Raw genomic sequence first — 11751 nt, forward strand, 5'->3', positions numbered from 1 at the left:
TTATTATAATATTTATTTGAATCAAATAAAACCTGAATTAAACAAAGAGGGTTAAACTAATATTAAAATGTTTTAAATGTAAAGACTTAGCATAATGCACAGAAGCCTGCTAATGGTAATGCAAGAAAGAAAGAAAGAAATGTTTTATTTAACGACACACTCAGCACATTATATTTACGGTTATATAGCGTCAGACATATGGTTAAGGACCACACATAATTTGAGAGGAAACCCGCTGTCGCCACTACATGGGCTACTCTTTCCGATTAGCAGCAAGGGATCTTTTATTTGCGCTTCCCACAGGCAGGATAGCACAAACTATGGCCTTTGTTGAACCAGTTATGGATCACTGGTCGGTGCAAGTGGTTTACACCTACCCACAGAGCCTTGCGGAGCACTCACTCAGGGTTTGGTGTCGGTATCTGGATTAAAAATCCCATGTCTCGACTGGGATCCGAACCCAGTATCTACCAGCCTGTAGACTGATGACCTAACCACGACGCCACCGAGGCTGGTACTAATGGTAATGCATGCACAATATAGGAGGGGCTATGTCACATGACATGTAGGGGTGATTTTGAATTGGTCCTCTTATCACGTTTTATTCTGCATGAGATAAACTAACTGTATGCACATCTGATATAACTTTCTTTTATAAATCTCATATTTATAGCTAAAAACAAAGGAACATAATATTACATTATTGACACATTAATAACGGCCATATTGAAAAATGGTCGCATTTGCTAGTATACAATATTTTTTTAATTACTTATAATTTCAAAATGCTCCCTATAATATATGCTATGTGTGTGTTAAGTTTCATCGTAATATTAAAAGAGACAATATTTTTTCCTTTAGTTTAAAAGTAATCACTATTCGGTTCGCTATAAGTGAACAGGAATAAAGACAGGTTTAATGTGAAGGTTTCGTAATGTGAAATGAGTATAAGCTACTATTGCTGTAAGTGAACAGGAATAAAGACAGGTTTAATGTGAAGGTTTCATAATGTGAAATCAGTATGAGATATTATTGCTATAAGTGGATAGGAATAGAGACAGGCTAGGTTTTCGTTCATGACACTCAAACTTAGTTTCTCATTTTGTACGACATTTATGTCGAGCTATGGTTAGCTCGAATGTCCGGGATATGCCGCTATCAGAAGGAAGTTTCTTGTATATGCACTGTGTACGTTTCTGTAGACAATGAACTCGGCAGAAATGAAAATGTAACAAATACACATGCACCAGCATTAGTGATCAGTATAATTAAGGTTCTATTCTACGTCTGTAGCCATGACAACATTTTGTTTCAGCTAATATAGCCTGTTATAATTATCGGAAATACACAATACATACACGTACAATATCTTGCTTAGAATATGAATCTTCGTTGCATTTATGGTCAGGCTAGTTTTGTACTTGCTGACAGGTGTTTGCCTATAGTCATGTACATTTAGTTTATTTTTTACAGTCACCAAATAAAAGTAGGTAAAAAACAATATCAACGTATATCTATAGAGAATACTACATGACTGGCCCTGAGATACCATTTATCTCACAAAGAATTGTTTTAAATCTAACGAGAGAAAGTGAGTTTGATACGGTTTTAAACAACGAGTTGTGAGATAAATGGTATCTAACGGACACAAATGTATTATTCTATTTCTTAGATATTATAAAAAATCATGCTTTAAGCGAATTTTAACATCTTTTTCGACTAAAAGTTATTTACAGCCCTTGTACTTGTAGCTGACTTTCGCGTCACAGACACATGTTTATCAAGTTAACTATACGTCACAGTGTAATCGTTTTCACTGTACTCATCTACATTTAGTTTAGTTTTTGTCATCACCTAGGAACATTTGGTCAAAGACAATACGTGTTGTAAAATCACGCATGAGAATTATCACCAATGAGTGGTAAGAATAAAAAATAACGCATGGTGATCTCACCAACGGGTGTGTAAGAATGTAAATAACGCATGGTGTTCTCACCAACGGGTTTGTAAGAATAACAAATAACGCGAGTTGTGACCAAATGGTATCTACGGACACAAATAACGTATTATTCTACCAACGGGTCTGTAAGAATCACAAATAACGCATGGTTTTCTCACCAACGGGTGTGTACAGAATAACAAATGTAGCTGACTTTCTCGTCAACGGGACACAAGATAACCAATAACGCTATCTCACCACGGGTGTGTAATAATTTTCAACGCACTGGTGTTTTTATTGGACGTATGAACATTGGTGACCTGGTCATCACCAACGGGTGTGTAAGAATAAAAAATAATGCATGGTGTTCTCACCAACGTGTGGGTAAGAATAACAAATCACGCATGGTGTTCTCACCAACGAGTGTGTAAGAATAACAAATAACGCCTGGTGTTCTCACCAACGGGTGTGTAAGAAATCAGCATAATGCTGCTTTATAGGTCTCATTACCAAATGTTCCAAATGTGTGTAAATTATTTCCCTATCTGTTTTAGTGGTTACACTCCAAAGGCTATCCCTGTACTCAAAATTTAAATCTTTTCACTCGAGTTTTTAAATAATTATTTCTTTAAGGGCAGTGCATGTTTTAAATAATAACATAATAAATGTTCTTTAATATAATTTCTCCTACTGCTGGCGGTTAGAGTGACTTGCTCTTTTAGTTCACTTGGTAGAAAACTGCTCTCACGCACAGAGAATTCGAACCCCTGAGAAAACGCAAAATGTTGTTACATTTGGATCTGAAATATGGATGAGCTGTTCTGTGTCCCCTCAAGATAATTCTTAACAGCTAGTATACAAAAGCTAACTTGTCTGTAGGAACTACACATAATATATCTGTGACAGAATACGTATTGCAGGTTGCTCCTCAAATGGTTCAGATAAAGTGTCACAATTAAAGTGGTTACAATCGTACCGGCCTCGGTGGCGTTGTGGTTAGGCCATCGGTCTACAGGCTGGTAGATAATGGGTTCGGAGGCCCAGTTGAGACATGAGGCAGATACGGAATCCAAACCCTGAGTGAGCACTCCACAAGGCTTAACGGGTAGGTGTAAACAATTTGCACCGACCAGTGATCCATAACTGGTTCAACAAAGACCATGGTTTGTGCTATCCTGCCTGTGGGAAGTGCAAATAAAAAATGTGGCGACAGCGGGTTTCCTCTAAAAACACCAGTGTTAGGATGACCATATGTTTGACGTACAATAGCTGATGATAAGATAGAAAATCAATGTGCTCTAGTGGCGTCGTTAAATAAAACAAACTTTTGATTTCAATCGCAGATTGATCGACGTGCCAAGGTGGTCTTTTTCGTACAGATAACTCTTGTTTTCTTTATTCGTAAGTACTTTCGCGAGTTGTCTTTCTTGTTTAAATGTCGGGCGGGATGTATGTCGGTGTCAGAACGATCGCCTGACTTGTGACGAGTCACAAGATCGATCGTCGTCGGTGGCGGTATCCAGTTAAACACGACTTGTTACTAACCTTTTCATTTCAACTTATTTTCGTGCTTATATTCAATTAAGATTCAAGCACGCTGTCCTGGGCATACACACCTGGGCTGTCTGTCCAGGACAGTGGGTTAATTGTTAGAGGTTGGTGAGAGAGAAGAGGGTGTAGTGGTCTTACACCTACCCATTGTGTCGACGTGGTTAAGCCATCAGATATAAGGCTGGTAGGTACAAGGTTCGCAGCCCGGTATCGGCTCCGACCCAGATTCAGTTGGTTGGTACTTGCCCATATGAAAATGCATCATATGAATTAATAATACACAGATAAAAAACAACAACAACACAGCCACCAACAGATCATCTGACTGAGTCTAAACAGCTGGAGTCTATCTATTAATATTATCTGTTGTATAATTATTGTTCCATAAATATAATTAAATAAATAAATAAATAATGTTATCATCCTGTTTCTTCTCTGTTGTAGTTATAACTAGTTTCTGTATGTTTTTGTTTTTCCTGGCAACATTTACGCAATAAAGATAGTATTTCTTTTTATTGTATTGCATTGTATTGTGTTGTGTTGTATTGTGTGTTGTATTGTGTCAAAGAAGAAATATTTCGACAATACTTTTTTTTGGGTATATTTCTAGAAACATTGTTTCTAATGTCTGAAGTTAGTTTTGCAATGAAAACAAATAAACTGGAAACCAGCGGATTACCCTTCCAACCCTCCAATAATAAAACCAAAATGCAAACTATAACAAATTAGAAAAACAACAACAAGAAATACAGATTCAAAAGGCATCATGCGGATTCTACTTTTAAAGGGACATTCCTGAGTTTGTTGCAATGTTCAGGCCCATATTTGCGGGGCGGTGCGTTGAGATATTGGGTGGAACTAAATTTATATCATGGTGCCTAAGGCACTCGAATCGAACGCCCGAAGGGCTCGAGAGGTCTAGGGGGTTTGGGGGCATGCTTCCCCGGAACATTTTTTAATGTAGATGCTCAGAGGTGCATTCTGGAGCTATTTGTGATGGGTTTTTAATATTTTATTTCAGGTACATTTTTTTTTTATAAGACTTCAAGAGCAGCAGTAAATTTTAACTACATTAAAACTGTAAAACCGTTAGCATTGATGAATAATGTACTTAATTGAGTATATTGCATATGTGTATGGGTAGAAGAAACGTAAATATATGGAACGTGCGTATGCTTATATAATGGGTACATCTCGTACACTATTTTATGATAATTTCTAAATATGCCAATATATACTTTATGTCTGATCCGATCATGCATGTCCAAGGTAGAAATCATCAGTCGTGAAATTTAATTTCACGCTTATGTTCGAGTATTTTGTTGAAAAACATATTTGAAACGTCTAGTGATCAGTTCAATTAGAAAAAAAGATTTCCCATCTTCATTCGTCGATGGTGCAATGTCGATAATTCGGGCATTTTAAAAAAAATCCTCTAAATTCGGGCAAAACTCAGCCTGCCTACCTCACATCCCCCCCCCCCACCAGCCACCCACCCACACACAGCTTATGATGAGTATAATGTTATCATTAACAGACAATGATTCATAGTTTGTAAAAACAGGAATCTAGAAAAATAAGAATTGAATCACTAAACGCGCGCGTGGTAAAAAATATCCCATCAATGAGTCAAAATTTTGGTATTGGGCATAGCGTTCTTTTCTATTTGGTGTATTGACGCCATCGAAAACGCTTTCGTGAATAATAGTTAAGTCAGTTGCTCCCCCTTGATTGTGAATTCGACAAGGGTATTGCAATCGATGTTCCACCAATGACTTTATTCGAGACGGAATGAAATATATACGACATGTTAAACATATTTACGGTACCGGTACCAATCATATGCCAGGCACGCTTGGAGTTGAGAACGCATTCGACAGTGTCAGCTGTTAAATAAATTCATCTCTAAACAACATGCAATATAAAAAGAAATTCGCCGAACGCAACAAAGTCAATTGTCATATTTAACTGACATTTTATTATTTTTCGGCTGATCGTAGTTGATCAAGATATTTCATAAACGTATTTATTTTATAGATCAGTTCTGGGTTAAATTTCATTTTATTTCCTAAAATATATTTGTTCGTACGTACGAAACTATTTGAAGACGAAATCCAGTTTGTGCTTCTTACAATTATTAACACGACCAGAAACACATTGAATATACAGACACTGATATTCTAAACAAGAAAATATATTTATCATGTAAGTTTAATCGCAGAAACACACACACATCTCGACTGGTATATCAAATGTCTTGGTATGTGCTATCCATTCTGTGGGATGCTGCATATAAAATAAAATGTGGGTAAAATGTAACGAAAATTTAAGGTAGGAGAGCATTTTATCGTAGTTGTTAACAATTAGGTGCGGACTTTAGGTAATGTTCCTATTGCATGTTCGTTGTCAATGGGAAATCTAGATCTTTTAGATTCGACTGCTTTTGGTTGACGGTGTAATTAAATGCGTTTTAGTACACTGAAGAGATCCATATATTCAATCTTTTAAAACATAAACTTGAACTTGTATCATATATTTTCCTTATTTTGTTAAATGTCTTGCATAACATCGATTGACGGCGTTATTATGATAACGTGGTAAGAAAATTTTCACGATTCCCATGAATTCTATAACAATTGTCTCTAGTGTTTTTGTTTTTTAGTGGTAAACTCTTGTTAACAGCTAGTAGCAGTCAACTGTCTGCCTAGAGGCGGGAAGGCTGCCTCTGTTAGTGGTCGTAGCAGTCAACTGTCTGCCCCTAGAGGCGGAAAGGCGGCCTCTGTTAGTGCTCGTAACAGTCAACTGTCTGCCCCTAGAGGCGGGAAGGCGGCCTCTGTTAGAGCTAGTAGCAGTGAACTGTCTGCCCCTAGAGGCGGAAAGGCGACCTCTGTTAGTGCTAGTAGCAGTGAACTGTCTGACCCTAGAGGCGGGAAGGCGGCCTCTGTTAGAGCTAGTAGCAGTGAACTGTTTACCCTTAGAGGCGGAAAGGCGGCCTCTGTTAGTGCTAGTAGCAGTGAACTGTCTGCCCTTAGAGGCGGAAATGCGGCCTCTGTTTATGCTCGTAGCAGTTAACTGTCTGCCCCTAGAGGCGGAAAGGCGGCCTCTGTTAATACTAGTAGCAGTTAACTGTCTGCCCCTAGAGGCGGAAAGGCTGCTAGTGCTAGTAGCAGTTAACTGTCTGCCCCTAGAAGTGGAAAGGCTCCCTCTGTTTCTGCCAGTAGCAGTTAACTGTCTGCTCCTAGAGGCGGAAGGGCTGCCTTTGTTAGTGCTCGTAGCAGTTAACTGTCTGCCCCTAGAGGCGGGAAGGCGGATACGCCACGGATATAAATACTACCACCCCTTACACTTAAAGTGAATCAGAAAAAATGGGGGTCAAGCTGCTCGTTTCTGAGATAACGGGTAGCGTCTATGACTACCCTAGTTTCGCACAAAATTCGAGTACTTTTTTTTTACAGGTACCCCATACATGTTTCAAGCACAAGGCTACTTGACACATTGGTACTAGATGAAATAAAATTGCACATTTGTTTTACCCAGATGAAATTATTATTTTTTACAACCAACACACATTTATAACCAATCACAGGACTTGTGGTGTTCACTTCTCTATCAAAAGTTGGGTGCACCTCGAACTTTGACCCAGCCGGAAGTTATTTGGTTTAGTACTACCTATACTGATAACATACATTTTTCAAAAAGTGTCCAGCTATGTGTCTTTATGACAACCAGGATCTGGTGTATTATGACATAAACTGACAACCTCACTGAAACTGTTGTTTCTACAGTGCAACCTAATATAATGTACACCTCAAAAAGCATATATATTGCATATAGTTTTGTACAAATGCAATATGTCATATTAAACAACAAAATGTTTTAAAATAAAACTCCTGAAGATATTTACTTTCAGTTGGGTGTGTGTACTCAGGTATATATGTAGAGACAATAAAGATAGTCAGAGTACCTCTACCCCTTTAAAGAATTCCATTAAAACACATGCACTTGATTGACCCCTAGATTATGAAGACCTTAACAGGCACATCAAAGAAATATCAGTATTAAAAAAAAATACACTGTCTGAGGAAGGAAACACAAACATGACTGTACCTGTATGAAGTAATGACTTAATGTCCTGAACATTAGTGCTGGGAGGAAATCCTGTATGCTGGGTGTGGGTGTCTTCAAGTTACCAGGTGTGGGAATTTCAAATCCATCGGCCATGCTGATTTTCATAATGAACCATCAAAACTATTGGCAGCCACCAATATTCCTGACTATATTTTATTTATAGCCTACTGTAGTCGGAGGTTTTAATAGTTATGATATCTGGAATAATCATGCAGCTTTAACACATTTATTTTTGATTAATTACTGAAAAAAACTATTTTTAAATGACAAAATTACCCGAACATCTATTTTCTTGCATTATTTTTTAATCCGGATGAATACAATATGTACGTTAGATGTATTCCTACAATCTGTAATCCAGCATTTTATTTAGGTAGTAACATTAGGTAATACAGCTTTAACAATAAAATAAATTATCAACTTAATCCAAGGCAGATAATCAGATCTGAAAAAATTGGTTCTGAATTTAGTATAAACACAAAATGCTTTTCATGAGAGCTAAATAAGTGATTATTAAGAAGAAAAAAATGATCTGGAGTTCTAAGTATATGTTTAACAACCTTATTGTTATGTACAAATAAGAACAGAAGGCACAATAGTGACAACAAATTTAATTATGTTTTTGGTAAAGTTTTTCTTCAAATTTACTTTAAATTTTGCATAAAACTACAAATTTGTCTAAAATATAACTTAGCACCCTATAAATATGTCAAAATGACAATAAAAATCAACTTCTTTACAAATTTGAGTTTTCAGAATTTCATACATAAAAAATTAACAATGTTAATGGAAACTAAAGACATTAACCCACTATTGGCACATGCTATTTTTAATATAAAAATAAATTGCTATTAAAATCTTAGTTCAGGTTGCCTATATATAATACCATATTTAAGAGCAGCTGTATATGGCAAGTCAAATACCATGTAAAAAGACATTATTGTAATTCTTTACAGTATGAATTATAGGCCAAAACCAACTTTTCTTCAGTGCTAACTTTGATTCAAACTCCATTCAGAGGCATGTACAGAGATTATTGTCAAGGTCAAGGTCATTGTGAACTTGCATGATCGAGTGATGGCTAATTAATCAACCAGTACAGTTTAATTAAATAAAATGACAAAACCATAATATTTTTTATTATGCACTGAATATGTGCTATAGGGTGTATACTACCAAATCAAATCCCATAGACGACAATAGTAACATATGCGGCTAAAACTCCTACCTGCAACGTATCAACCGACATAAACGCCACGGATATAAATACTACCACCCCTTACACTTAAAGTGAATCAGAAAACAATGGGGGTCAAGCTGCTCGTTTCTGAGATAACGGGTAGCGTCTATGACTACCCTAGTTTCGCACAAAATTCGAGTACTTTTTTTTACAGGTACCCCATACATGTTTCAAGCACAAGGCTACTTGACACACTGGTACTAGATGAAATAAAATTGCACATTTTTTTTACCCAGATTTACAACCAACACACTCACATTTATAACCAATCACAGGACTTGTGGTGTTCACTTCTCTATCAAAAGTTGGGTGCGCCTCGAACTTTGACCCAGCCGGAAGTTATTTGGTTTAGTACTACCTAGAGGCCGAAAGGTGGATGCTATTATTGCTAGTAGCAATTAATAATGTCTAACGTTATACTGGTTGTAGCAGCTACCATAAGGCGGATCGGGTGCAACTAGTCAAAGAGGGTTCATGTTGAAGCCCAAGATGTTCAAATTCTAAAAATTATACACCAAAGCGTCCCAAAATGTCCCAACTGCTAAATGGTGTGTTGAAGTTTTTTTTTGTTTAACGACACCACTAGAGCACATTGATTTATTAATCATCGGCTATTGGATGTCAAACATTTGGTAATTTGTACATTAGTAACACGGGATATTTTAAATAGGAAACTTCCGCTAACTTTGCTTGAACATAACTTGATGAAAACAAACCGGGGGAATAATTGTTATATATGCGTTTAAATAGTGTTCCATGATGCATCGTTTGGTGCGAAAATTATGGCCATAGGTTAACAGAAACTGGGAGAAATTTTGACCAAGTGTGGTAGGGGTTAAAAAAAAAAAAAATCCCCACTTAATAACGGGTATGACCACCTCTGAATTGACAACTGCAGTACATCGCAGGCGCATAGAATTGACTAAAGTGTTGATTTCTGCCTGTGGAATATTGTTCCATTCCTGAATGAGTGCTTGACAAAGTTTGTTGACGTTAGCGGGTGGGTTGGGACGACGCCTCAATCGTCTGTCCAGACTATCCCAGACATGCTCGATGGGGTTGAGATCAGGACTTTTAGCGGGTCAGTCATCAATGAAATCAATGTTATTTGTCCTAAGAAAATTTAGTGTCTCTAGCTGTATGAGAGGCGGCATTATCATGCTGAAAAATCGAGATGTTGGCGATGTTATGGAACAGAGGAATGACGTGATGAGCGAGAATGTCATCGCGGTAACGTTGAGCATTTAAATTGCCATCAATGACGACTAGTGGTGAACGATAACCATGGGCAATGGCTTCCCAGACGATGACAGAAACCCCAACCCCGAAACGATCTCGTTCAAGAACACAACAGTCAGCATAGCGTTCATTTCTCCTATGATAGACGCGCACCCTGCCATCACTACGTTGTAAAGAAAATCTGGATTCATCTGAAAAAAGAACGATATTCCAGCGTCGCCATATCCAACGAGTGTGTACACGTGCCCAATTAAGATGATTTAGACGATGACGTTGCGTTAAAACGCATCCGACGTAAGGACGTCGTGCATGTAAACCGGTGTGTTAGCAGCAGTAGCAGTGGCAGTTTGGAATCGATTGCGCAAATGCGTGTTCATGATATAGCGGTCTTGACCACGCGTTGTAACACGTGGATGTCCACGACGTGGCAAGTTGTTGGTGGTTCCTGTCGTTCGAAATCTTACGCGAAGATTTCGTATCGCTCGACTAGAACTCCCAACATGCCTTGCACCGTCTTCTGTCGACATGCCAGCATCAAGTACGCCAATCGCCCGTTCGCGTAAATTATTGGGTATTCTTGGCATACTAAAACTGTTACAATGTTAAAAAACGTTATTTTATTTTTTTACAAATTTTGAAGCGTTTTCGTTCACTTGACAACAATGTCAGTAAGACAAGTAAAACAAAATGACCGAATACTACACGGGACATGTCGAACCATGCATGCACGTGCAAATTGAATTTCACGTTGTCGACGATTAACAGTGCTAAACTAATCGATAAAATTCATGAATCCTGATAATACAGCTCAAGGCTAATACTACCTATATAATTTTATTACACAATGAATTCTTTAACACAATAAATACTATATGTACAAATCGGAAGTTTCTTTTTTTTTGTTCAGTATATGCACCAACCCACAGAAAGAATAGCACATACCAAGGCATTTCATATACCAGTCGTGATGTGTGTGTGTGTGTGTGTGTGTGTGTGTGTGTGTGTGTGTGTGTGTGAGTTAGATTTTAGTTCTGCCATCATTTGCATTCAACTTCAAATGAAAAAGGGTCCAAATCCAGGGGGTGGGTCCATCTTTTACTCAACATAAAAATCATTCTTGATTCCTCCCAAAGTGATTTCTTGCCATTTCTCTCTTATTTTGTCATTTTGTTAATTTTCAAATTTTGTTTTGTTTAACGACACCACTAGATGATAATCCTGACACGTAGTCATCAGAGAAACCCGCTACATTCTTTTAATGCAGCCAGAGATATTTTATATTCACAAAGATATTGAGAAAGGAAACCCGCTATCGCTACTTCATGGGCTACTCTTTTCGATTAGCAGCAATGGATATTTTATATGCACTTTCCCACAGACAGAATAGCACATACCACGGCCTTTGATATACCAGTCGTGGTGCAATGACATGAACGAGAAATAGCCCAATGAGCCCACCGACGGGGATCGATCCCAGACCGACTGCGCATCGAGCGAGCGCTTACCACTGAGTTACGTCCCGCCCCTACGGGGATTGATCCCAAACCAACTGCGCATCAAGCGATCGCTTTACCACTGGGCAACATCCCATCCCCCCTTCCGTGAATACTGTCGTGCCGTAAACAATGGTAGATAAATACGTCGCTAGTGTAAC

This window comes from Gigantopelta aegis, chromosome 7, assembly GCF_016097555.1.
Source record: "Gigantopelta aegis isolate Gae_Host chromosome 7, Gae_host_genome, whole genome shotgun sequence".
Taxonomy (NCBI): Eukaryota; Metazoa; Mollusca; class Gastropoda; order Neomphalida; family Peltospiridae; genus Gigantopelta; species Gigantopelta aegis.